This window comes from Capra hircus, chromosome 7 (assembly GCF_001704415.2).
Source record: "Capra hircus breed San Clemente chromosome 7, ASM170441v1, whole genome shotgun sequence".
Classification (NCBI taxonomy): Eukaryota; Metazoa; Chordata; class Mammalia; order Artiodactyla; family Bovidae; genus Capra; species Capra hircus.
The window spans coordinates 7,697,467-7,725,439 of NC_030814.1; the positions used below are offsets into that span (position 1 = coordinate 7,697,467).

Here is a 27,973-nt window from a genome sequence, read left to right on the forward strand (position 1 = left end):
TGATTTTCAGGTACTAGACTTTTTCTAAACTTTTAAAAAAAGAAAGAACAGAAATTCTAATTCCTGACATTTGAAATGTACTAATTTCAGAAGGCTTTAATTTTAAAGACTCTATTTTAGAAGCATGGGTAAAATAAAATGTCTAAAACTTGCTGTTGCTTGATATGCATTTGGAGTTAAAGAATATGCTGTGAGAGTGAAGTAATTCAGAAAGAGAAAGATAAATACCATATACTAACACATATATATGAAGTCTAGAAAAATGGTACTGAAGAATTTATTTACAGGGCAACAATGAAGAAAAAGACGTAGAGGATAGACTTATGGACATGGGGAGAGGGTAGGAGAGGGCAAGATGTATGGGAACAGTAACACAGACACTTACATTACCATGTGTAAAGTAGACAGCCAATGGGAACTTGCTGTCTGGCTCAGGAAACTCACACAGGGGCTCTGCCTCAACCTAGAGGGCTGGGGTGGGGAGGGAGATGGCAGGGAGGTTCAAGAGGGAGATGATGTATGTATACCTATGGATGGTTCATGTTGAGGTTTGACAGAAAACAGCAAAATTCTGCAAAGTAATTATCCTTCAATAAAAAATTAATTAATTAAAAAAAGAATATGCTAAATGATGTGTAAATAAAAGACATTAAAATCACATTCCATAAACTCAGTTGATCGAGAAATCATTAACTTTCCTGTAACAATCACAAATGATCTATTCTCCATAGAATAATGGGCCTTCCCTGGTGGTTCAGACGGTAAAGAATTGGCCTGTGATGTGGGAGACCTGGTTTCAATCCTGGGTTGGGAAGATCCCCTGGAGAAGGAAATGGCAACCCACTCCAGTATTCTTGCCTGGAGAATCCCATGGACAGAGGAGCCTGGTGGGCTACAGTCCAAGATGTCACAAAGAGCTGGATATGACTGAGCAACTAAGATTATGCTGCTGCTGCTGCCAAGTCATGTCAGTCGTGTCTGACTCTGTGCGACCCCATAGACGGCAGCCCACCAGGCTCCCCCATCCCTGGGACTCTCCAGGCAAGAACACTGGAGTGGGTTGCCATTTCCTTCTCCAATGCAGGAAAGTGAAAAGTGAAAGTAAAGTCGCTCAGTCGTGTCTGACTCTTAGCAACCCCAAGGACTGCAGCCTACCAGGCTCCTCCGTCCATGGGATTTTCCAGTCAAGAGTACTGGAGTGGGGTGCCATTGAAGAACTCATTTTTCCTCTTTTGAACTTATACTCCTCCTTGCTGTAGAGTTGAATATTAGGCAGTCTCCACCATCCCTCCGTTTCCCCACTCACCACCCTTAGTACTTGTTCACAGATTAGAAGAACTAAGTGACAGAGTGGAGGTGCGTTTGGCCTGGATTGCAGCTGTCCCCTGAGGATCCCCTGGGGCCTCCCTGGTGGCACAGTGATAAAGAACTTGCCTGCCAATGAAGGAGACGTAGGTTTGATCCCTGGGTCAGGAAGATCCCCTAGAGAAGGAAATGGCAACCCACCCCAGTATTCTTGCCTAGAAAACTCCATGAGCAGAGGAGCCTGACGGGCTACATACAGCCACGGGATTGCAAAAGAGCCCAACACCACTGAGCAGCTAAACAACAACAAGAGGTCAACGCGAACCCATCTCACATCCCGACTACACCTCTTCAGAAGCCGTGCCTCACTCATTTAGGCAACTTGGCCACAGGCATATAGTTCATTCCAGCAATGACACTGGAGAACACCATACTTTTTAACTCCATGTATTTCTCTCTGACTATACAAACTTCAGATCCCCTGAAGAAGGAAACAGCAACCCACTCCAGTACTCTTGCCTGGAGAATTTCATGGACAGAGGAGCCTGGCGGGCTCCAGTCCATGGGATTCTCCAGGCAAGAATACTAGAGTAGGTTGCCATTTATGTATCCATCTATTAATTAGTTCTTTTATGACACAATCATTTCTGTTCCAATTCTGCTCTTCTTTTTTGGAGTACAGGATGTAAGCAGGAACCATAATTCTTGGCTATTAATTTGAATTGGCAATCTGAATATCAAAACTCAAGAATTCATGTACTCTGTGTCCTCTGCTTTCTGTAACCTCATCCCTTTCCCAAAGCAAAAGCACTGAATGCTTTGCTGCCTGAATTTAAACACACACACACACACACACACACACACACACACACACTTTATTAGGAGAAAGAAATTAAAAATATATGGAGAGATACAAATTTAAAATATGGCATCACATCACTGTTCTCCTAATCATTCCATAGGGTTTTACATTCCCCCATTCAAAAAGTACTATTTTCTATTCAAACTGACTAGTCCTTTTATTTTCTTCATGGTTTCTAGCTTTGGAGTATTTCAAGGGATCAACAGTCTGGTTTACAGAAGAGAGCATGAAATACTGTTGGAGAATACTGCTGCTGTTACTGCTGCTAAGTCGCTTCAGTCGTGTCTGGCTCTGTGCGACCCCATAGACGGCAGCCTACCAGGCTCCCCCGTCTCTGGGATTCTTCATTTCCTTCTCCAATGCAAGAAAGTGAAAAGCGAAAGTGAAGTCGCTCAGCCGTGTCCGAATCTTAGCAACCCTACCAGACTGCAGCCTACCAGGCTCCTCCGTCCATGGGATTTTCCAGGCAAGAGTACTGGAGTGGGTTGCCATGGCCTTCTAGAGTACATTAAATAATCTGACTCACTTTTAGTCCTTAAATACAAACAATAAAGGCCACACAAAGTGGTTGATGAATGAGAAAAATTTTTGCCAACTACAAGGTCTTACATAAATACTATATTATAATCTGAGCTCCTTAAAGGAAGACATCCTCAATCATCTGAAAGATAGTATTAGTGTCAGCTGAAAAGATAAGAAACTCCAGTTTGGAGAAAATGAAAAAAAAAAACAAAAAACGAATATATATATAAAAACACCACCTTTTGCTTCATGCCAACAACAGCAAGGACTTCAAAAGTGTTCTGACTCTCTGCCTCTGTGACGGAATGTGTAAGAAGATGTCCTGTTTTTCTCAGTACCCGGCATATAATAAACGTTCTGTGTCACTTTTCTTTAGCTCTACTGCTCTTTCAACTTCATCATAAAATACGAACGATGAGCGTTGGCACCGTGACCCTGTGCAGCGCCCATGCAGAATGGCATTCTGACCAGACTCGAACGTTTGGGGAAATACAGGGACAGCAGAGCTTGAGCGGGGCCTGAGCAAGCAGAGGTTTTCACCTACGTCTCCAAAACTGCACCCGAATTAAGGGCTTGACCCATCACTTGCATTTCAGCCTTGAGCATTTCTTGATGATACTGATAAAGTGTAAAACACTGCAAGCAGACATATCAGGCCTTCAACGCAAGCCTAACACTGTAAAAACAACTTTCTAAGTGCAAAGCGCTCTTTTCATTGGTATCATTTATCTACCAGAGAATTACTAATCCTCAAAAAATGAAGGGAAACTGGAATGGGCTTAGCATAAATTCTCCTTTTTCACAAGCTCTAACAAGCAAAACTCACCAGGCAACTGACTGGTTTTTAAAGTGAAAGTAGTAAAATTACACTGAAATATGTGGAAATGGAAATGGCAACATTTTTATGAGATATGTGTCTACATCAGATTGATAAAAAAGATTAATATTGTGATCTACTCATAAAAACCTGTCCTTATTATGTAAGACTATATTTGAATTTCATCCCAACTCAGTGCTTTGTTCATTTTTTAGGCTACCATATTTTTTATTTAAAAAATGAAAAATCCAAACTTTCTTTTTAACTGTTGTTCTTATGGAAGAGCAGTAAACACATCCTTATAACTAAAACAAGCAACCTGGCCCTCAAAAACTGTTTTCAAGCAGTTGAATGAGTAGAGGGTATTCTGCAAATGTCAAAAAGAGGAGAAGGTTATTTTGAAAGCTTCTAAGGTATACATAATTCTTCAGGAACACTAGAATTTTGCCAGGATGACTTCTGCCTTTGGAAAAGATAATTGCAATTTGCTGTTGTCATACAGCTTAAATCAGTATTTCTCATTGTATCGAATATTTAATGTCATTTTCATCATTATAAACCAACAGTTCTTTGTGCAGCAGAATTATCCTATTTGATACTCTGTATTTTCTTTACCTTCTGGTACACCCTCACATGTGTAGGGTTATCTAAACAAACATTTACACCAAATTGTGCAAAGGGCCTGTAATGGAAACACTGAAAAATATATTTTCAATAGATTTTAAAATTCCAAGCTAGGCTCAATGTATTCAGTAAAATGCGAGAAACAGAAAAAACTTTAACTCTTTCAATATGTTCATTATTAATAATACATATAAAGAAAAAAGCTACTCTAAACCTAACACATATGTAAGATATTTGTGTTCTGATGCTGATGGTCAGTCATGAGCAGGTCCTCGGTTATATTACTTAAAGGGCTACTTATCCAGCAGTGCTGTGCACTGTCAAATGAGCTTTATGTCTGATGGTAATTTCATTCTCAAGTTCAGTCATATGAGGCCTTCCTCCAGGAATAGGTTCTATCACAGAAGCAAATTATTCAAATCTAATTTAACAGACTCAATAATTTTCCTCAGTTTTATCTTGGGCATTTTGTATTCCTTCCCCTTCACCTAGTGGCTATGTAACAATTCAATTACCAAAGTTCTTCATCCAGAAAGTGCAGCTGATCTCTGGTAGTTCTCACTTTGTTTGATTTCTTTTTTTCTCCTGGCTTAACACATGCCAGTTGGTGTTGACTGAGTTAAAAATCTTGAAATAAGCCTGGCACTGTGTCAGTACGTAGGTTAAGAAATGAGAAAAAAAATTTAAAAAAATATATACTAGAAATGGAAAATAAGACTAGTGATGACATTTCTTGTCATGAGGGCATTTTTTCTTCTATGAACACACGATAAAACAAGCTTAGTGCAGCTGAAAAGAGAATAAGAGAGATGATATAAATTGAAAGATGAAAAGGCAGAGGGTGAGTGTAAAGAAGCATGTTGAGAGCACACAGAAGGGAAAACCCCAATTAGCAGATTAAGGCAGTAAAAAATAAATTTTAGAATTAAAAAAAAGCAACAGGATAAGCAATGTCAGGGAAGATTAAAAGAGCAAAGGTAATAAAACTATGCAAGAGTCTTAGGAGGTTATTAAGAATTTTAGGGAATTACAGTTATAAGAAAGTTGACATAGTCTTTCATGAAAGAAAAATCACCTGTCAAAATCTCTGCCTGGATAACAGAATTAAGTTCTTATTCTTCAGAATCAAGATATGCCTTCTGATTAGATCTGGATTCATGTGTCCGCCATTTTGCTAAATACTCTTTCTCTGCTTGATTAAGCATGCAAACAGACCTACATACTCACATGAAGAGTGGAACTAAAAATTCAATCAAATAAAGCAACTTTAATGGTGGTGGAATTTCATGAAATTAGGTATGAAATGAATTATCATAAATCTTGTAAGTTTATTATCGATTCTCGTTGCTTTAGCCACTCAGTCATGTCTGACTCTTTTGCAACCCCATGGACATAGCCCATCAGGCTCCTCTGTCCATGGGATTTCCCAGGCAGGAACACTGGAGTGGGCTGCTATTCCCTTCTCCAATATTATTTATGTGTTTGTTAGTCTTTTGGTTGTGTATGATTCTTTGAGACCCCATGGACCATAGCCCACCAGGCTCCTCAGTCCATGGGATTTTCCAGGCAAGAATACTGGAGTGGGTTGCCATGCCCTCCCCCAAGGAATCTTCCCAACCCAGGGATCAAACTTGGGTCTCCTGCATTGCAGGCAGATTCTTTACCATATGAACTTCCTGAGAGTAATAGTATTTATATCTATAAATACTATATTAATTAGAGATCACCAAGTGTTTGACTAAATTATTTAACATAAGAAGTTAAGACAGATGAATCCGATAGATACATATTTGGAGAGGGGACCTGAGCAAACTCCTTTTGTCAGTATTGATTAAATGAATCAGACAATGGTTTCCACTTAATATTTGACAAATACCAGCAGGTCCTCTTAAAGACTTCCTTTAGGAATCTGCAAGTTAGGTAACAGAAATACATATAATTAACATCTTGGGAATTTGTCTACCCTATTTTCTACCGTTGTGCTTCAAAAAGAGTCTTAATAGACTTCTTTATAAAGCACACTGTAGATTTAGATTCATAGTCACAGAAAGTTAATAAAAACATCTAACAACTAACAACATCTAACAACTAACAACATCTAACAACTAACTAACATCTAACATCAGCCCTTACTATGAAGAATGTGTCCTATTATCCCCATTTTGCAGATGACAGAACGTGGGACTGGGAATTTCCCTCACCCTTTCGTCTTCTTTATGTTTCGATTTCAACTAGATTATACAAAGTACTTCTACATACCAATGAGAAAGAAACTTTATAGAAAAATAGTCAAAGCATATGGATAGATAATTCCCAGGGAAACATCAAATATCTGAAATCCTGATCAACACTATTAATAATCAAGAAAATGAAGATTAAAATAATAATGTTATCATTCGTAGAAAATAATAATTGACTTATCTGACTCGGCACTGGTGGAGACAAAAGATCACTTACAAGCTGTTGATAGCAGAAGTACTGTGGCAGGATGAGTCAACCTCAGAAGTGAGCATGACGGAGAACCATTAATCCTGTTTATAGAAATATCTGTGAGAAATACTCACGTGTGTACCCACGCATATGAAAGAGGAAACAAATGAGCACAACTTCACACAAAAACATGAACACATTGCTCAACAATGAGGGAACTATAAATAAAGTTGGATCATATTGCTCCTACACTATGGAAACTCAAAAAGTAACTAAATAGAACAAAATAAATCATATGAATAGTGCTCCAAGAACCACTTTAAGGACAGAAAAAAACCAAGAGTAGTAAATAGATAAGGGAATTGCACTGTTACATAGGCAGAAAGAAATGGGATTCGCTGGTGAGACTAAAAGTAGGCTATCCCAGTCTTAATTCCATATAGTTCTGGGTTTTGAAATAATTTATAAAGTGTTTCTGTACTGCTCATGTAATTAAAAACATGCAAATATGAAATTATTTGTGGGTTCTATACTTCTCTCAAGGACTTACAGGAGCCAATTTTACACATAAAATTGTTTCACTTTGTATACCCCACTATGTATTTGTGTTTTAAAATGACTCAGTGAAATTAAAAATTTTCAAAAAAAAAAATACAATGAATCCCTCTGTATAGGAAAGAACTCACATTTAGAATCATAGGACTTTGCATTTATTCTTCATACAAACTTAAGTCCTTGAAATCTGAACCTGTTTTCCTTACTCAAAATCACATCTTTCCTGCTTGACTTCTCATCTCCATAATCATATCCACTCTAACTCAACTTTCAGAGCTACTGTCAAAGGCAAAAAATGATAAAATTTACTTTGGAAAAATACAGCATTTTATACTTTGATTGATGCAGATGAAGATATTCAGTTAAACTGAGGCTATTAGACAAAACTATGTAATGACTAATAATTTTTTAACATAACTCACTAAGCAGCTATACTAGAATTTAGAAAGAAAATTCAAGATTCAGCTACTTGTATTTAATCTTTTACATCTCAAAAATAATATTATCATAAAAAAATGTTTGTAAAATGAAAAAAGCCACTGGAATTGTTTTATTATAAGCTTATAATCAAAAATAGTCTGTAAGACTAAAAGAACATTTAAAATTTTTTCAGCAAAACATTCAGAATTTGTTAGCAGTTTGTTTCAATTATTGTGTGAATGTTCAGAGACAAATTAATTGTAATAAACAGAAAATATACATATGTATTACTTTGGAAAAATCTATTAGAATCATTCATAAAACTGAATAAATACTTTAGCTAAAAATTGTTTTGGTTTGAAAAAATCATATGTTGAATAATTAAGATAGATATATTATAGACTGATTAAATATAATGTATGGATGTATGCACACAATCAAAGAAACATAAAAATGCAAGTTCAAAAATTACATTAAATTCAACAAAAAATAAGCCATTTGCACTCCTTTCTCTAACATATAACCAGAATTTTTAACAGAAAATAACTTGATAAATAATAAGTAACTTCCTGGCTTAGAAGCTAATGTACACAAATAGTTTTGGTGGTGGAATATGAAATGTTTACTTTAGAAAGTGACAGCTCACGAAAGAGAAAAAAAGAGAAAGAAAAGAGAAAGGGAAGACGAGGTAAGAAAATGATTTAGATTGAAGGTTACAGCAGCTGTGCAAATAAAGAAAATGGTGCAATCAACAGTTCACATCCCTTTGATGGATCACTGAAAAAGCTCTGGGTAAATAGTTTTGATGTTCAAGCTCCTGTAGAAAATAATACAGTAAAAAACATGCAAGCAAGAAGCTATAAAGCATAAAGAATCTTGCAGTCACTTTCCGCCCAGCAGACACAGGCCACTGAACAGCTGATTTATATATTTAAAAAATAACTCTCAGGAGTAATGATCTTTTAAAATGACAAAGAACTGCAAGCTTTGGTGGAAAACTTGGTGAAGGCTGGGAGGGCAATATGGTCTGCTGGCTCGGGGGTTCTCAGCAAACGACAGCACGATGGCCCTGACTTCAGCCTCGGTGCTAACTCCAGTCTCCAAATGGAGCAGTTTCTCTCACCTTAAGATTTTTTAATAAAATAAAGCAACAAAAGTTAATGGCCTGCCAGATGTTCACCACAGGGAGTTTGCTTCACGGAAATTGAAGGAGGAACTTAATTTTGAATTTATGGGCTCATCCCCCTCCTCACCCCCACTGCCATTTTTCCTTGTTTGTCCCACGTTGCTTTTCAGCTTTGTTGACCAATGCCAGAAGCACCACACTGGGACTCTTTCAGTGCTATTCATCTCTGCATTAGGACAAGATGTGTTTAACTTTTCCATTCTCCCCCCCTCCCTTTTTTTTTTTTTCTCACCAGGGTACAGTTAGAGGTAGCAGAAAAATTATCCTAAAACTAACAACTGCTCTGACAATTTCTGATCAGCTCAACATTAAATGAATCAAATGAATCAATGAAAATATCTCACAGCATAGTCAGGTATTCAAGTGGTAGCATTCTGTGAAACAAGGCAATTTTTCAGGTTCCATTATTAGAACCTATGAGTGAGTTAAGTTCGCTTCTTAAGCGTTTTTGAAAATGGAATCAAAACATTGCACTTGGGTGGTTTCCGAGACTATTTAAAGATATAATAGTGGAGGAATCAGATTTTTCAAAGTAGTCTTTGTTTAAAAAGTTGGAAACCTATATGTATTTGCTTCAGGAGGGGGATGAAGCAAGAAGGAGAAAGGAGAAGCAGAGGGGAGTTGAGGACAACAAAAAAAGAAGCAATCCACTGCTCCTCAAAGTACGGGCCCACATTTATGAATAATGTAAGGCGTGCTTAACATTCATTCACAACTGAAATGCTCTGCAAACTCTGGGTCAACCACCACTTTCTTCTCGAGTAGCACTCAATCTTTTGAAGTACAGATAGAAATCACCTAAAATCTTGTTAAAAGTGTGAGCTACTAGACTGCACTCATAGAGAACTTACAATTTGGAAAGTATCTCAGGAAACTTTTCTTTAGAAGGTGCAGGACCCACATCTTGCAAAATGTGGTTTATATTCTTTTATGACAAAAAAAAAATCCCCAAGAATCTAAGATAGTTTAACCTAAAAATGGTGGTAATTTCTCTTTTCCTTGCTATCAACAAAAATCAAACTAGTGATTTTTTTGAAATGAATATTATAATAAGTATTTTATAGTTAACTGAAAGAGATGATACAAACCTATTAAATATTTGCTGAATGTACAAATAAAGAATAAATATGCAAGCAGATCTACCCAACACGTACTCTCTGGATACTCAAAACTTCTAAGCTGGAATAAGAATCCTATATAAAACTGACTAACTTTCTTGACAATGTACAATTTAAAATCAATTCTAGTGTTATTTAAGCCAAAGTAAGTAAGCAAAGCCATTGACTGTGTGGGTCACAATAAACTGTGGAAAATTCTGAAAGAGATGGGAATACCAGACCACCTGACCTGCCTCTTGAGAAACCTGTATGCAGGTCAGGAAGCAACAGTTAGAACTAGACATGGAACAACAGACTGGTTTCAAATAGGAAAAGGAGTACGTCAAGGCTGTATACTGTCACCCTGCTTATTTAACTTATATGCAGAGTACATCATGAGAAACGCTGGGCTGGAAGAAACACAAGCTGGAATCAAGATTGCTGGGAGAAATATCAATAACCTCAGATATGCAGATGACACCACCCTTATGGCAGAAAGCGAAGAGGAACTAAAAAGCCCCTTGATGAAATTGAAAGAGGAGAGCGAAAAAGTTGGCTTAAAGCTCAACATTCAGAAAACAAAGATCATGGCATCTGGTCCCATCTCTTCATGGCAAATAGATGGGAAACAGTGGAAACACTGACAGACTTTATTTTTCTGGTCTGCAAAATCACCGCAGATGGTGACTGCAGCCATGAAGTTAAATGATGCTTACTCCTTGGAAGGAAAGTTATGATCAACCTAGATAGCATATTCAAAAGCAGAGACATTACTTTGCCAACAAAGGTCCATCTAGTCAAGGCTATGGTTTTTCCTGTGGTCATGTATGGATGTGAGAGTTGGACCGTGAAGAAGGCTGAGCGCCGAAGAATTGATGCCTTTGAACTGTGGTGTTGGAGAAGACTCTTGAGAGTCCCTTGGACTGCAAGGAGATCCAACCAGTCCATTCTGAAGGAGATCAGCCCTGGGATTTCTTTGGAAGGAATGATGCTAAAGCTGAAAGTCCAGTACTTTGGCCACCTCATGTGAAGAATTGACTCATTGGAAAAGACTCTGATGCTTGGAGGGATTGGGGGCAGGAGGAGAAGGGGACGAGAGAAGATGAGATGGCTGGATGGCATCACCGACTCGATGGACGTGAGTTTGAGTGAACTCCGGGAGATGGTGATGGACAGGGAGGCCTGGTGTGCTGCAATTCATGGGGTCGCAAAGAGTTGGACATGACTGAACTTAACTGAACTGATGATTTCCTTGGAGTCACAAAGGCAAAAAGTCTATTAAATCACAAGAATATAGAAATGTATGTGGTAATGAAGGAAAGGGTACACGGTTGATACAGCAGTAAAGAGAAAAGCCAACTGTCCAACTATGAGATGTCCTAGGGAGGTATTTTAAAATGCACAGTATCACATATGTATCTTCTCTGAAGACTACCATATGATGCTAATAGCAGCCATGAATTAATACAGGTGACCACATATAAACCACTAATCCTGTGACAGGTCCTTAGTATAATATCCACAACAATATAATAATATTCACCTTTCTAGCAACCCTACGAAATTAGTATTATTCTCTCAATTTTTATAGTGAAGCTAAGGTTTAGAAAAATTAAGTAAACTACCAAAGTGTTCCAGCTAGTTAATAATGGATTCAGAACTTAAACTAGACCTGTCTTTACACCAAAGCTGCACATCACTTTGTGAGCAAGTCCTCTGAGAATCGTGCAGAGTGAAAAGCTGTTTGCATTTAACCTGACAAAATTTTGGCTTTATCACTTAAATTCCTGTGAATTGTCTTTACTCAAAAACAACAACAGAAGTAAATGTTTATTTTAATGCTAAAGCTTTGAAAACTCCTCAAAAAAAAAAAGAAAAAAAAAACCCAAAACAGTTTCACACTTTCCATGAAGATGCTGACATTTATCCTCTGGCTTGATGTTCCTCTGGGACACCTCTATAGTTTGAGAATGTCAGCTAAGTGATCTATGAGAATTACAAAACCACACACTATAAAAGAAAATAAAGTTTTCAATAAAGATGAGAAATTCAAAACAAGAAAATAAAGGGAGAAAACATTTGAAATCATGAATAAATAAAGACAGGATAGTAATGTCTTATTTGTGGTCCTGGCAATCATGTTTTTATTTTTCTATAGGAAGGTTATATATGTCTGCATAAAGTTTTCAAACTGCATGCATATATTTCTCCCTAGAAGAGTTAAATCTCTGTAAGTAAAATAGTCTACTGGAATGATTACTTTCCCACTTTTCCAGACCACTTAAATGAGTCTAGGGGATACCGCAGGTAGAAGGCATCTATTTAAACCTCATGTTCTCAATATGCAGATAAGAAAGTATAAATACATGTCCTTTAGGATCTTCATAATTTGTGAACATGCCAAGCAGTTATTGCAAGCATTTGCCTGAGACTTACTAAAAATGCAAAAGAGAATTTAAGTATAAGATATATTAAATCTCAAGTCAGTAAGGGTTGGTTTGAAAACTCTAAAAAGAAATCACTTTGCATAATATAAAACTTCTGGGAAAATCTGCCTCAGCAGATTACACTCCTTCAGCAATATTTTCTGAAGAACTAAAAGTGAAGCCAGAGAAAAGCTTGCTCTTATTCGCGCGTGTGTGCGTGTGTGTGTATATGTGTGTGTGTGTGTGTGTTTAACTAGTGCCTTGGTTTCAATGGGATGAATAAATTCATATAAATTTCTAACTCAGACTGATCTAGAAAGTGGATTTTTACTATAATTTTTATTCACTGAGCTTTAATTTTTTTAATATATTAAATGCAATTTTTTTTCTGAATTTCTTGGTCCAGTCAACTTTAGTTTTCCCACACACTCTAATTTTCAGTAATGGAAAATCTGTGGTTGGCCAGGGATCGCTGTGCAGAAAACAGATGCCAAGATGACGCAGGCCACTGAGTAGATGTGGAACAGATTTGGACCCAGGATTTTTAAAATGCAATCAATTACATGATTCACAGCATCCAGGATATAATAATAAACCATTGACAGTCAAGACATTCTCGATTTCTCCTCTCAGGCTCAAAGTGTCTGGAGTCATCTCTGACATCTCCCTACTTCAGGTCCCATATTTAATAATCAAGTCCTAAAGTTCCACCGTCACGGATCTTTTAAATCAATTTATTCCTTTCTGTTCTCTTCACCAGCGCCATATTTCAGACTTGCATTATCACAATCTGTTCTGTCACAATACAGACTTCATGCTAATCAATCCTGAAAATGCCATCGGGTTAATCTTCATAAAACGCAATTCTGGGCATGTCACTCACCTACTCAAGAATTTTCAGCAGCTCACCAATGCTTAAAGTCTATACTTCTTAGCTTAAAATTCAAACTGTCTCCTCTATTATAATAATTGTTTGATATTTAGCTTCATGTTAGGTACTGGAACCAGTTTTTCCTTTGTACATAGTAAGTAACTGGCAAAGAAATTTACACATAGAAGCATGTATTCATTCTTATACATTCCATCATGATTCATATATCTATCTAACTTTCTCAATTCCATCTAACATTTAATTATAGGAATATGCTCTCTTATTTTTAATTTCCTCAGGACGATAATAGTCATTACTTCAGAAATGTTTCTATTAGTTTTTCAGAGTCAAGTATCAGAGATAGTTTCTCAGAAAGAGCATCACTGTTTTTCGGTATGATCAGTATGAGACAAAGAGGAAAAGACATTTCATTATTTATCTGCAGAGCATAAAATCCTTGCGATCAGATGTGGACCCTAATCTTCAGTCCTCCTCAACCTACCCTTGATGTCTTCCTCAGTGTCTCAGCAACTTTTCATGAGTCCAGCAAATGTGTTCATCAAGTTCTGAATGTCCAGCCATGGAGAAACTAGGTCAGAGAGGAAAGTACCAAGTGACGCTGTCCAATGCCATATTTGTCTGAACTAGTCCCTCTCTTTTGCTCTGAGTTAAATTATATTGCTGCATTAACAGTCCCCCTCTTCTGGGGTTGTTTATCAGTGTTGTCTCTCTCTGCACAGAGAAAGATTACAGGTGAATCTCCACATGGATAATTTGGATGGGAGATCACTTATCAGACTACTTGTGTTGAATTCAGAACTAAAAATACCATTGAGGCCCGTAAACGTTAAATAGCACTAAGAAGAAGAATAACTAACCTCTTCTTAGTAGATGTGCTCCTGAGTACACACACTTGATTTTTCTCCAATTACAATTCAAGCACATTTCAGTTCCCTTTATTCAGGACCATTATTCAGGCTCTTCTGGAAATGTTTTATTCAACTTGCACATCGCTTCTCCACAATCGTTGATTTAGAATTCAGCTCTCTGATAATGAGTGGAAATTGGGGTCTGAAAGAGAAAAACACCATTTTCTTAAATGATGAATGCTGCAGGCACACATTGTCTTCACCTTAAAAAAAAAAAAAAAAGAAGAAGAAACCCTGAAACACTTTCCTAAACTGCTAAAATGCTTGACCTTTGAAAACAAAGGAAAAAAGAGCAAATTACAACTACATATTTAAAATATCCAAGATCGCATCCCTGACATTACAGCATAATAACAAGAATAACATCAAAACCTGGCCTGAAAGGATTTCAGTGGTATTCTCTAGGCAAATATGTGACCTGATGAGGCAGGCATTGTGGGTATAAGTAAACAACAGACAATACTTTGTCTTTCTGTGGTGGTGGTTGCTGTTATTGTTGTTGCTGTTGATAATAAAAAGGCCTGATCTCTTCAGGAAGGCTGTGCTCAATCCCTTCCCTGGGCTGTACTTTACTCTCCTATTCAACCTGAGGACACTGGGGCAGCCCCTTCAGCTCTGTAATGAAATCTGAGCAAAAAAGCTTTTAAAATAAATCAGTCCTGTTTAAACCCCAGCTCAGAGAGTTGGGACAGCTCCTTGTGAGACTTCTCTGTTTTTAGCTATGGAGCAAGCTGTTTTTGTTTTGACTCTCTCGTAAACCCAAGTCTAACACACATTTACTTGGCCATTCTTGGAAAAAAGAAATCAAAAGAGCCAGTGCAGGAGCGTCTCAGTACTGGTAAGTTCAGAGAGCTTTCAAGGTCCAGCGGAGGCAACAGAGAACTCCCATCTGAATGAATGCTTCTTAATGGAGGGATGAAAGGATATGATGGACACAGAGGCCATGTTGGACAAGCGTCTTGGTGGGGAAATCTGCCAACCAGACAATGCCTTGCCCAGGGAATAAGGATGCAGTTAGAACTACCTTATTTTTAAATGACCACCATGACAAGAGCTGTTAAGTATTAAACAGATGCCTGCTATCCGTGATTGCCTTTGGATCTCACAACTTAGCGGCGTCACTAGAACTAATGACTGAGACGGATAAAGTGGCATACTTCCTGCATGGATTAAGATTCGGTATGAAAGCCAAAATAAAGTGCTGCACACCTGCCACATTTGAGAAAACACAGCCATAATTCCTAAGATGCTTATCTAAACTTTCTGGTCTTATATTCTCAAATGGATCAGCTGAAAAGATTTCAGATATTTGTAAGTTAGACAATATCACTAAAACTTCTTTGGGCATAGGTTTCAAATCTCTTACTCAGGCTAGCTTCAAAATTACACTTAATATGGCACCTGCATGTGTGATCCAATAAGATAATTGACATATATTAATTACTGTAAAATGAAACAAAACACTGACTTAGAATGAATAAAACAGTAGTTTTAAAAGAACCTAGTTCCAGTTCTATTTAAGATGTCTTGCTTTTAATTATACAGAGTAAACTGATAAATAGACATTAGTCCATATTATCAAAAAACATATTCTATGAGTGGAAATTACATCTTTAGAAAAACACAAATATATAGTTAATTGCCATAAGGTATATAAAATAATTGGAGTGATAAATTTTTTTAATTAAAAATTATGCTCTCAAAAACTGAAAGTAATATTGGGACACACTCAGAACAATGGAGGAATTTCCACAAATACAAAAGACAAAGCTTTTGGGGGAAAAGAGAATATTTTAAGGAATATGAAAATAGATATAATAAAATAACTATCAGAGATAGGTTAGGGGCTCATATTGTCTGAAACAAAGGGTACTTAAAGAGAATGTAGCTCATTAAAATGCAAAGGACATGAAGACAGCAACAAGGTAAGCTCCTTGACATCTCTCCTGGCAAGATAGTTTTAGATCTGACTCTGAAGTCAATCCAACCAATGCAAAAATAAACAAAAGAGACTATATCAAACTAAAATATTTCTGCACAGTAAAGGAAGTTATGAAAAAAATTAAAAGGCAACCTATTAAATGGGAAAAGATATTTATAAACCAGATATCTATAACACATTAATATTTAATATATATGAAGAACTCAACTCAACAATCAAAAAAAACCAAACAACTAAATTTTAAAAATGGACAAAGGATCTTAGTAGACATCTTCAAAAGAAGATTTACAGATGGCTAACAGGCACATGAAAAGATGCTCAATATTACTCACTATCAGGAAAACGCAGATCAAAACCACAATGTGATATTACCTCACACTTAATAATAGTTCAGATGGCTATTATCAAGAGAACAGGAAATAATATGTGTTGCTGGGGATACAGAGTAAAGGGAAACCACATGCCTTACTGGTGGTAATGTAAACTGTTTCAGCTTGTATGGAAGCTCCTCAAAATATGAGGAATTAAGAGGTTCCTCAAAAAATTAAAAGTGACTATCACGTGATCTAGCAAATCCTCTCTTGGGTACTTACTGAAAAAAAAAACAAACAGTAATTTGAAAAGACACTATTATTTATATTGCCAAGATACAGAAGCAACCTAAGTGTTCATGTGTCCATTGATAAGTAGATGAATGGATAAAGATGATGTGTTTTATATATATACAACATCTTCAGTAACATGGATTGACATAGAATGTATTATGCTAAGTGAAATACGTGAAACAAGTCAGGCAAAGAAAAAAAATACCATATGATTTCATTTATATTCAGAATCTAAAATTCAAAAAATGAACAAACATAACCAAAACAGAAATAGTCTAAAAGACACTGAGAATAGAAAGGCAAACAGGTTGCTGCCAGAAAAGAGAGGGTGGAGGGTATGAGAGAAATAGGCAGAGATTAAGAGGTACAAATTTCCAGTTACAAAATAAGCAAGTCACAAGGATAAAACGTACATTCACAACCATCATTTTGTAATATATTGAAATATTGACTCACTATGTTCACACTTGTAACTTACAGGGTGTTGGACATAAATTATACTTCAATTAAAATATATATAAATATATATATATTACTTGAAATATATAGGAAGTAAGAAAATTTATCAAAATGCTAATGATCATTATCTCTGGGGGTGGGGATTAAGGGTGATTGTTTATTTTTACCTATGGTTATACGTTATTGATATTTCTCCCGGCAATCTTGATTCCAGCTTATGCTTCAACCAGCCCAGCATTCCACATGACATACTCTGCATGTAAGTTAAACAAACAGGGTGACAATATACAGCCTTGACGTACACGTTTCCGAGGCTGTATATTGTCACCCTACTTGTTTAACTTATATGCAGAGTACATCATGAGAAATGCCAGTGATCCAAATCACTGCCAGTGACCCAAAATCACTGCAGATGGTGACTGTAGCCATAAGATTAAAAGGCACTTGCTCCTTGAAAGAAAAGTCATGACCAACCTAGACAGCATATTAAAAATCAGAGACATTATTTTGCCAACAAAGGTCTATCGAGTCAAAGCTATGGTTTTTCCAGTAGTCATGAATGGATGTGAGAGTTGGACTATAGAGAAAGCTGAGTACCAAAGAACTGATGCTTTTGAACTGTGGTGTTGGAGAAGACTCTTGAGAGTCCCTTGGACTGCAAGGAGGTCCAACCAGTCCATCCTAAAGGAAAGCAATCCTGCATATTCATTGGTAGGACTGATGCTGAAGCTGAAACCCCAGTACTTTGGTCACCTGATGCGAAGAGGTGACTCATTTGAAAAGACCCTGATGCTGGGAGAGGTTGAAGGCAGGAGAGGGGATGACAGAGGATGAGATGGTTGGACGGCATCACCGACTCAATGGACAAGAGTTTGAGCAAGCTTCCAGAGTTGGTCAAGGACAGGGAAGCTGGTGTGCTGCAGTCCATGGGGTCGCAAAGTGTCAGACATGACTGAGCGAACAAGGTGAGCTTAACTGATGCTTTTATGTATTTCTGGTTGACTACAATGAACATGTATTGCTTGTAAAATCAGAAATAAAACAGTAAATCTCATGGGAAATGAAAAGAATAAAAGAAATGGTTGACTGTTTACAATGAAATTTGAAATCATATTCTTGAATTTGCATTAAAATTTAAGTTTATTTAAATTAAACTTAAGTATATTTAAAATTAAAATTTAAGTATATTTATTTTCCCCATTTATAGTATATGTGCTTTTGGGAGACATGGGAATATAATGACATCAAGCACTTTTATAATGCAATCTAGTCATTCTATGACATATAGGTATATGAAACCATCATGTTGTACACATTAAATGTATACAATTTTGTCAGTTATACCCAAATAAAGGTTGGAAACAAAATAAATACTGCCCCAAAGATATACGTATCTCTATGTTTCTCATAATATTATCTACAATAGCCAAGATATAGAAACAACCTAAGTGGCCTTTCATGGATGAATGGATAATAAAGATGTACATACATACACAGTGGAATATTAGTCAGCCATGAAAATGAAGGAAAGCTCAGCGTATGTGACAACACGGGTGGATATCGATGGTATCATGCTAAGCAAAAAATGTCAGTCAGAAAAAAACAAATACCATTCCTTATGATTTCATTTATACGTGGAATCTAAAAGAGAGAGAGAGAGAGAGAAAGAGAATAGTGAACAAATGAAACAAAATGCATAGATACAGAGAATAGAATGGTAGTTACCAGAGGGAGGAGGATTGAGGAGTAGGTGAAATGGGTAAAGGTGATCTAGAGGTATAAACTTCTCATCATGAAACAAACAAGTTATGAGGATGCAATCCACAGTATGGCAACTACTGTCAATAACACTGTATTGCAAATATGAAGGTTGCTAAGAAAGTAAATCTTAAAAGTTATCACAAAAGAAATAAATTTGTATTTTTTATGGTAACAGATGGTAACTAGACTTATAATGGTGTTAATTTATATACAAATGATAAATTATTAAGCTATACACTTGAAGCTAATGTAATATTTAGACTAACAAAGATAGAAAACAAAGGCATTCCCTCTCTAAGATATATGGTGGAAAAAATGTTTAAATAATTCATTAAAATATTTTCCCACAATCATATAATATCTGTGGGATACAACCAAAGAAGTTATTACAGGGAAGTTCATAGCAATCCAGATCACCTAGAAGAACTAGAAACAGAAGGACAAACAGCAGTTAAAGTTAGCAGAAGGAAGGAAATAATAAAGATCAGGGAGGAAACAGAGATTCAACAACAATAGAGAAAAGATCATTAAAGCCAAGAAACACTTATTTGAAATGGTAAGAAAAATTGATAAACCTCTCACCAATAAAGAAAAAATGGTTTCCCAAATAAAATGAAATGAAGAGGAGAAACGTCAAATCTTACCACAGATATACAGAAAACCATAAGAGAATACTACAGACAATTATATGCCAGCAAATTAGACAATCTTGAGAAATGGACAACTTTCCAGAAACATTTGTGATTTAGTCGCTAAGTTGTGTCCAGCTCTTTTGCTACACCATGGACTGTTGCCCACCAGGCTCCTCTGTCCATAGGATTCCTGGCCCATCAAAACTGAATCAAGAAGAAGTCAATAATGTGAACAGACTGATCACTAGAAACTAAATAGAATATATAATTTTAAAAAAAACAAACGCCATACAAATAGAAGTCCAGGACCCAGATGGCTTCACAGGAAAATTCTACCAAACAAAGGGAAATTTTTACTGATCCTTTTCAAACTCTTCCAAAAGACTGAAGAGGGAGGAACACTCCTAAAGACATTCTATAAAGCCACCATCACCCTGATACCAAAACCAAAGACTCCCATCAAAAAAGAAAATTTCAGGCCAATATCTTTGATGAATATAGATGCAAAAATTCTCAACAAAATATTAGCAAACTGAATCCAACCATACACAAAAAGGATCATACACCATGAAACATTCATCCCAAGTTCACAGGGATGGCTCAATGTACACAAATCAATCATTGTGATATATCACAACAAAGGAAAAGACAAAGCCATATGATCATCCTCAACAGAGGCAGAAAAAGCACCTGACAAAAATCAACATTGGTTCATGACAAAAAGCTCTTAACCAATGTGGATAGAGAGGTAATATATTTCAACATAATAACAGCTGTTTATGACAAAACCACAACAAATACAATTTCTTTGATGAAAAACTGAAAGCCTTCCCACTGAAATCTGGAGTAAAAACAAGGATGCCAACTCTCATCACTTCTCTTCAACACAGTATTGTAAGTCCTAGCCACAGCAACCAGACAAGAAAAAGAAATAAAATGTATCCAAATAAGAAGGGAAGAGGTAAAATTGCCATTATATGCACATGACATGATAACTATATACAGAAAGCTCTAAAGACTTCACACAAAAGCTAGTAGAAGTCATAAATAAATTTAGCAAGGTAGCAGTATACAAGATTAATACACAGAAATTGGAGTATTAATTTCTTTACACTATAATGAAATATCATAAAAGGAAAGTAAAAAATAATAACTTTTAAAATTACAACAAATAAAATGCTTAGTAATAAATCTGACAAAGGAGGTGAAAGACATATGCTGAGAACTATAATCCTTTCATAAAGGAAATTAAAGATAATTTAAGGAAATGGAAAGATAACTCATACTCTTTGATTAGAAGAATTAATATTGCTAATATGGCCATAGTACCCAAAGCAATATACAAATTTAATGTGATTCCTATCAAATTACCTATGACATTTTCCATAGAACTAGAACAAATAATACTAAAATCTATATGGAATCATAAAAGACTCAACTGCCAAAGCAATTCTGAGGAAAAGGAACAGAGCAGGACACATAACCCTTCCAGAATTCAGAAAATACTACAAAACTAAAGTAATCAAAGCAGTGTGGTACTGGCGCAAAAACAGACATATGGATCAGTGGAACAGAAGAGAGAGCCCAGAAATAAATCAGTGCCTGTCTGCCTCCCTGCTAAGTTGCCTCCACCATTTCCAACTCTTTACAACCCTATGGACTGTAGCCCACCAGGCCCCTCTCTCTATGGGACTCTCCAGGCAAGAATACTGGAGTGGGTTTCCATCTCCTCCTCCAGGGCATCTTCCTGACCCAGGGATGGAACCAGCACCTCTGCAGCTCCTCATTTCAGGTGGATTCTTCACTGCTGAGTCAACAGGGAAGCCCCATAAACCAGTATGTGCTAAGTTGCTTCAGTCATGTCCAACTGTTTGTGACCCTATGGACTGTAACTTGCCAGGACCCTCTGGCCATGAGATTCTCCAAGCAAGAATATTAGAGTGGGTTGCCATTTCCTTCTCCAATATAACTATGGTCAATTAATCTTCAACAAAGGAGGCAAGAACATAAAATGGGAAAAAGACTGTCTTTTCAACACATAATGCTGGGAAAATTGGACAGCTGCAAGTAAATCAATAAAGTTAAAATATGCATTAAAATAAACTCAAAATGACTTAAAGAATTGAAGATGAGACACCATAAAACTCCTAGATGAGAACGTGGTCAAAACATTCTCTGACATAAATCATACCAATGGTTTCTTAGGTCGGTCTCCCAAGGAAATAGAAACAAACACAAAAATCAGAAAATGAGGCCTAATCAAGATTATAAGCTTTTGTATAGCAAAGGAAATCCTAGACAAAATGAAAGGAAAACCTATAAGATGGGAAAAAAATACTTGCAATTGCTGTGACCAACAAGGGCTTAATTTTCAAAATGTACAAACAGCTCACACAACTCAACAACAGAGAGAGAACCCAATAAAAATCTTGGCAGAAGATCTAAATAAACATCTTCTCCAAATATGCACATGGCCAATAGGCACATAAAAAGATGCTCAATATCACCAGTTATTCAGTTCAGTTCAGTTCAGTTGCTCAGTCGTGCCTGACTCTTTGCGACCCCACGAACCGCAGCACACAGGCCTCCCTGTCCATCACCAACTCCCAGAGTTCACTCAAACTCACATCCATCAAGTCGGTCATGCCATCCAGCCATCTCATCCTCTGTCGCCACCTTCTCCTTCTGACCCCAATCCTTCCCAGAATTAGAGTCTTTTCCAATGAGTCAGCTCTTCACATCAGGTGGCCAAAGTATTGGAGTTTCAGCTTTACCATCAGTCCTTCCAATGAACACCTAGAACTGATCTCCTTTAGGATGGACTGATTAGATCTCCTTGCAGTCTGAGGGACTCTCAAGAGTCTTCTCCAACACCAAAGCTCAAAAGCATCAATTCTTCAGCGCTCAGCTTTCTTCACAGTCCAACTCTCACATCCATACATGACCACAGGAAAAACCATAACCTTGACTAGACGGACCTTTGTTGGCAAAGTAATGTCTCTGCTTTTCAATATGCTATCTATCTAGGTTGGTCATTCCTTCCAAGGAGTAAGCATCTTTTAATTTCATGGATGCAATCACCATCTGCAGTGATTTTGGAGCCCAAAAAAATAAAGTCTGACACTGTTTCCACTGTTTCCCCATCTATTTCCCATGAAGTGATGGGACCAGATGCCATGATCTTCGTTTTCTGAATGTTGAGCTTTAAGCCAACTTTTTCACTCTCCTCTTTTACTTTCATCAAGAGGCTTTTTAGCTCCTCTTCACTTTCTGCCATAAGGGTGTTGTCATCTGCATATCTGAGGTTATTGATATTTCTCCTGGCAATCTTGATTCCAGCTTGTGCTTCTTCCAGCCCAGCATTTCATGATATACTTTGCATATAAGTTAAATAAGCAGAGTGACAATATACAGCCTTGATGTACTCCTTTTCCTATTCGGAACCACTAATTATTAGAGAAATGCAAATCAAAACTCCAGTGAGGTACCACTTTACACCAGTCAGAATGGCCAGAATATAAAAGTCTACAAGTAACAAATGCTGGTGAGAGTGTGGAGAAAATGGAACTGTCTTACACTGTTGGTGGGAATGTATGTTGCTACAGCCACTATGGAAAACAGTATGCAGATTCCCCAGAAAACTAAAAACAATTACTATATTATATAGGAATCCCACCCCTGAGCATATATCTGGACAAAACTGAAGTTCAGAAAGATACACGATCCCCTATGTTCATGGCAGTAGTATTCATTATGGCCAAGACATAGAAACAACCTAAATGTTTATTAACAAATAAATGAATAAAGATGATGTTGTACATGTACAGAGTGGAATACTACTCAACCATAAAAAAGAACAAAATAAAGTCACTTGCAAAATAGATGGAACTCGAGATTATCATACTAAGTGCAGTAAACCAGAAAGAGGAATAAATACCATATTACATCACTCATATGGGGAATCTAAAATATGACACAAATGAACCTATCTATGAAGCAGAAACAGACTCACAGACATTGAAAACAGACTTGCGGTTTCCTGGTCATTTGGGGTACAAACTATTATATATAGGATGGATACAATATTTACAAACCATTACATACAGAATGGATGGACAAGAAGTCCTACTGTATAGCACAGGGAACTACATTCAATATCCGAGGATAAACCATAACGGAAAATAAGAAAAAAAAAAAAATACACACACACATATATATATCTGATTCCCTTTCTGTATAGAAGGAGTTTTCACAACACTGTAAATAAACTCTACTTCAGTGAAAAACAAACTGAAAAACAAAAATGTTGTTGTCATTCAGTTGCCAAGTTGTATCTGACTCTTCGCCATCCAACCGTCTCATCCTCTGCCACCCTTTTCTCCTTCTGCCTTCAGTCTTTCCCAGCATCAGGGTCTTTTCAAATGAGTCAGCTCTCCGCATCACGCAGCCAAAGTATTGGAGCTTCAGCTTCACCATCAGCCCTTCCAAAAAGCATTCAGGACTGATCTCCTCTAAGAGTCACTGGTTGGATCTCCTTGCAGTCCAAGGGACTCTCAAGAGTCTTCTCTAGCACCACAGTTAGAAAGCATCAATTGTTCGGTGCTCTGCCTTCTTTACTGTCCAGCTCTCACATCCACACATGACTACTAGAAAGATCATAGCCTTGAATATATGGACCTTTGTCAGCAAAGTGATGTCTTTGCTTTTTAACACATTGTCTAGGTTTGTCATAGCTTTCCTGCCAAGAAGCAACTGTCTTCTAATTCCACGGCTGCAAGTCACTACCCACTGTGACTTTAGAGCTCAAGAAGAGGAACTCTGTCACTGTTTCCATTGTTCCCCCTTCTATTTGCCATGAAGTGATGGGACCAGAGGCCATCATCTTAGTTTCTTAATATTGAGTTTAAGGATTCAAATTATCAATGCAAATAAAAAGCATTTTCCTCATATGCTTCCCTGAATACTTCAGGCAATCATGTCAGGGATTAAGACTAATGTAAGAGAAACCTGAAGCCCTCTCCCATTTTACCCCTGCTGCTGCTGCTGCTAAGTCACTTTAGTCGTGTCTGACTCTGTGCGACCCCATAGATGGCAGCCAACCAGGCTCCCCCGTCTCTGGGATTCTCAAGGCAAGAATACTGGAGTGGGTTGTCATTGCCTTCTCCAATGCATGAAAGTGAAAAGTGAAAGTGAAGTCGCTCAGTCTTGTCCAACTCTTCATGACCCCATGGACTGCAGCCTACCAGGCTCCTCCATCCATGGGATTTTCCAGGCAAGAGTACTGGAGTGACCACTAAAAACTGATAATTCCAAAAATCACTTTTTAAAAAAATTTCTAAACGTCTTACTAATATCCATAACTTTTTTTATTATAAACATTGGCAAAACCTTTTATTGGACCACAACTATAGTTTAAAATTCATGCTATCTGGGTAAACACTGGGACCTAATAAATACCTGCATATACCCATTGGCTATGCCAAAGCCTTTGACTGTGTGGATCACAACAAACTGTGGAAAATTCTTAAAGAGATAGGATTACCAGACGACCTGACCTGCCTCCTGAGAAATCTGTATGCAGGTCAAGAAACAACAGTTAGAAGTGAACATGGAACAACAGACTGGTTCCAAATCAGGAAAGGAGTACATCAAGGCTGTATGGTGTCACCCTGTTTATTTTATCATGAGAAATGCTGGACTGGATGAAGCACAAGCTGGAATCAAGATTTCTGGGAGAAATATCAATAACCTCAGATATGCAGATGGCATCACCCTTATTTTAGAAAGCAAAGAAGAAATAAAGATCCTCTTGATGAAAGTGAAAGAGGAGAGTGAAAAACTTGAGTTAACATTTAGAAAACTACGATCATGATGATGGCATCTGGTCCCATATCTTCATGGCAAATGGATGGGGAAACAATGGAAACAGTGAGAGAGTATATTTTGAGGGGCTCCAAAATCACTCCAGACGGTGACAGCAGCCATGAAATTAAAAGACACTTGCTCCCTGGAAGAAAAGTCCATGGCATCGCAAAGAGTCAGACAAGACTTAGCGACTGATCATGAATGCAGTGAAATTACATTATGTTTCCAGAACTAAAGAAATCCAGAATGACCACAATATAGAAATAACATGGAAGAAAGGGAAAAGCTATTGAGAGGTACAGAGATGAAAGATGAGACTAGAGAAGTAAAGAAGGGTCAGGGGCCCATTAAGCCATGTAAGGTTGTTTGAATTCTACCAAGAGAACACAGATGAACAGATGAATAGTGAAGCAGGACAGAGACCTTTGTTTTTCCCTGAGAAAGAAAACTGACTGCAGCGTGGAGAACATACGAGAGGGGGAGGGTCTAGAATCATGGAAATAAGTTAATATTCAAACTTGTTCTGTGTTTACTTTTGAATAAAATCTCAGTTCAGTTCAGTCGCTCAGTCGTGTCCGACTCTGCGACCCCATGAATCGCAGCACGTCAGGCCTGCCTGTCCATCACCAACTCCCGGAGTTTACTCAAACCCATGTCCATCGAGTCGGTGATGCCATCCAACCATCTCACCCTCTGTCGTCCCCTTCTCCTCCTGCCTCCAATCCCTCCCAGCATCAGAGTCTTTTCCAGTGAGTCAGCTCTTCGTATCAGGTGGCCAAAGTATTGGAGTTTCAGCTTTAGCATCAGTCCTTCCAATGAACACCCAGGACTGAGCTCCTTGAGAATGGGCTGGTTGGATCACCTTGCAGTCCAAGGGACTCTCAAGAGTCTTCTCCAACACCAAAAGCATCAATTCTTCAGCACTCAGCTTTCTTCACAGTCCAACTCTCACATCCATAAAAGTTCAAGTAAGTATTAAACAATCAGAACTCTCCAGCTAACCACTGATTACTCTGAATTACCGAGTTAAAACGCAGCGCCTTAACTGTTACACTTAATAATTGCACTGTCTGTAATCTAAGTTGTTTACTATCTGAGATTTCACATTCAGAGAATTGATTAAATTGGGTAAGTCCTCTCTTGGATGGAAGCAGTAACCGTCAATGGAATGCTAACTACCTCTGAGAATTATGTTTAACTCAGACTTTCTTTGCCACAGGCAGAAGTAATTGATTTTAGACTGGGTGAACTGTTTCTTAATGCACATCCCCACAGGGAGAATGTCATTTTAATAAGATGCTTCTATAAGCCACACACTACTTAAAACAGATGATTTCCCCTTGTCTTCACAAGCAAAACCTGAAGGAGCCCTGTTTGTCCTTAAGGACAACTGGGAAGTAATACAATACTGAGTTGGCAGTCTGCAAAGTATCTCTTTGCCAATTCATCTATCCATGCTTTGCTTTTGGCTTTAGCTATAGGTTTCCTAGAAAACACATCTATGTTCAGCTCTCTTGAATATCACTAATTTGACCTAAGTCTGCTTGTATTGGTCTTTCAGCTGTTCTCTTGATTTCATGACTTGCTGTTTTGCTTTGCTACCACTAAGACACAGCAAAAAATAAAAGTATCCAAATAAGTGGATATTATGGAGAGGAGGTAATACAACATAATCTCAGAGATCAAGGCAAAAGATTTTAAAAATATAATTGATTGACCAGTCAAATTCTGATGATGAGTCACAGACCTGACCCAATGGAGCATAAGCACTAAGGACTACGCAAGACTATTAGCTGAATAGTGGGGGGAAACTGTTTATACATCTATTTCTATCCATGTTTATATAACCATACTTTAAAACTTTCATTTTAATGTATGCTTTCCAACTCACAAAATTATAGTAATGTCATATATTATGTTCAGTTCAGTCGCTCAGTCGTGTCCGACTCTTTGCGACCCCATGAATCGCGGCACGCCAGGCCTCCCTGTCCATCACCAACTCCCACAGTTCACTCAGATTCACGTCCATTGAGTCAGTGATGAAATTTATTTATAAATTCATGTGTCCATATATTTGGGACTAGATTTACTATATAATACTGTTAACCATCTTCAGATTTTCGCTCCAAGAACCAGCCTGTACCATTTCTATCACCCCAAGACCATGCACCCACATTCCAACATTTACAAGAGGTCACTCATCTACACACAGAGAGAGTCCATGGGAGGCAGCCCTCAGCAAGCCCTTCATTGAGGAACTCATCACCAAGTCATCCAAGTTCCCTGCATCCCAGGCTCCGGAACCAATCAAATGGCCAAGATCAAACCTGCCTTCTGGTCTGCCTCCCTTGACTCTTCACTGTGGAGACAGAATGGAGGAAGCAGACAACATCTCACAGGGAGGCAGAAGAAGAGAAGGAAGAAGAGCAAGATAATGACCCCAGAAAAAAAAATGAAGGCTCTCAAAGAAGTGTCAGAGAGAGAAACTTAGTAAGGCGATGTCCAACTTGGGAAAGAGGGTCTTAAAAAAAGAAGAGATGGAGAAATCATTACCTTTCCAGAGGGTACCAGTTCATACTGGACCAGACACCCTTTCCATACTTCCCTGTACCATGGAAGGTCTAACCGTTCTCTCCCTACTTATGGCAGGACCACTCTGAGCTGA

The 27,973-nt window shown here is 37.6% G+C and overlaps 1 pseudogene; it reads left to right on the forward strand.

Annotated features, from left to right (window-relative positions):
* On the forward strand, window positions 3,104–27,973 carry LOC102179384 (annotated as a pseudogene).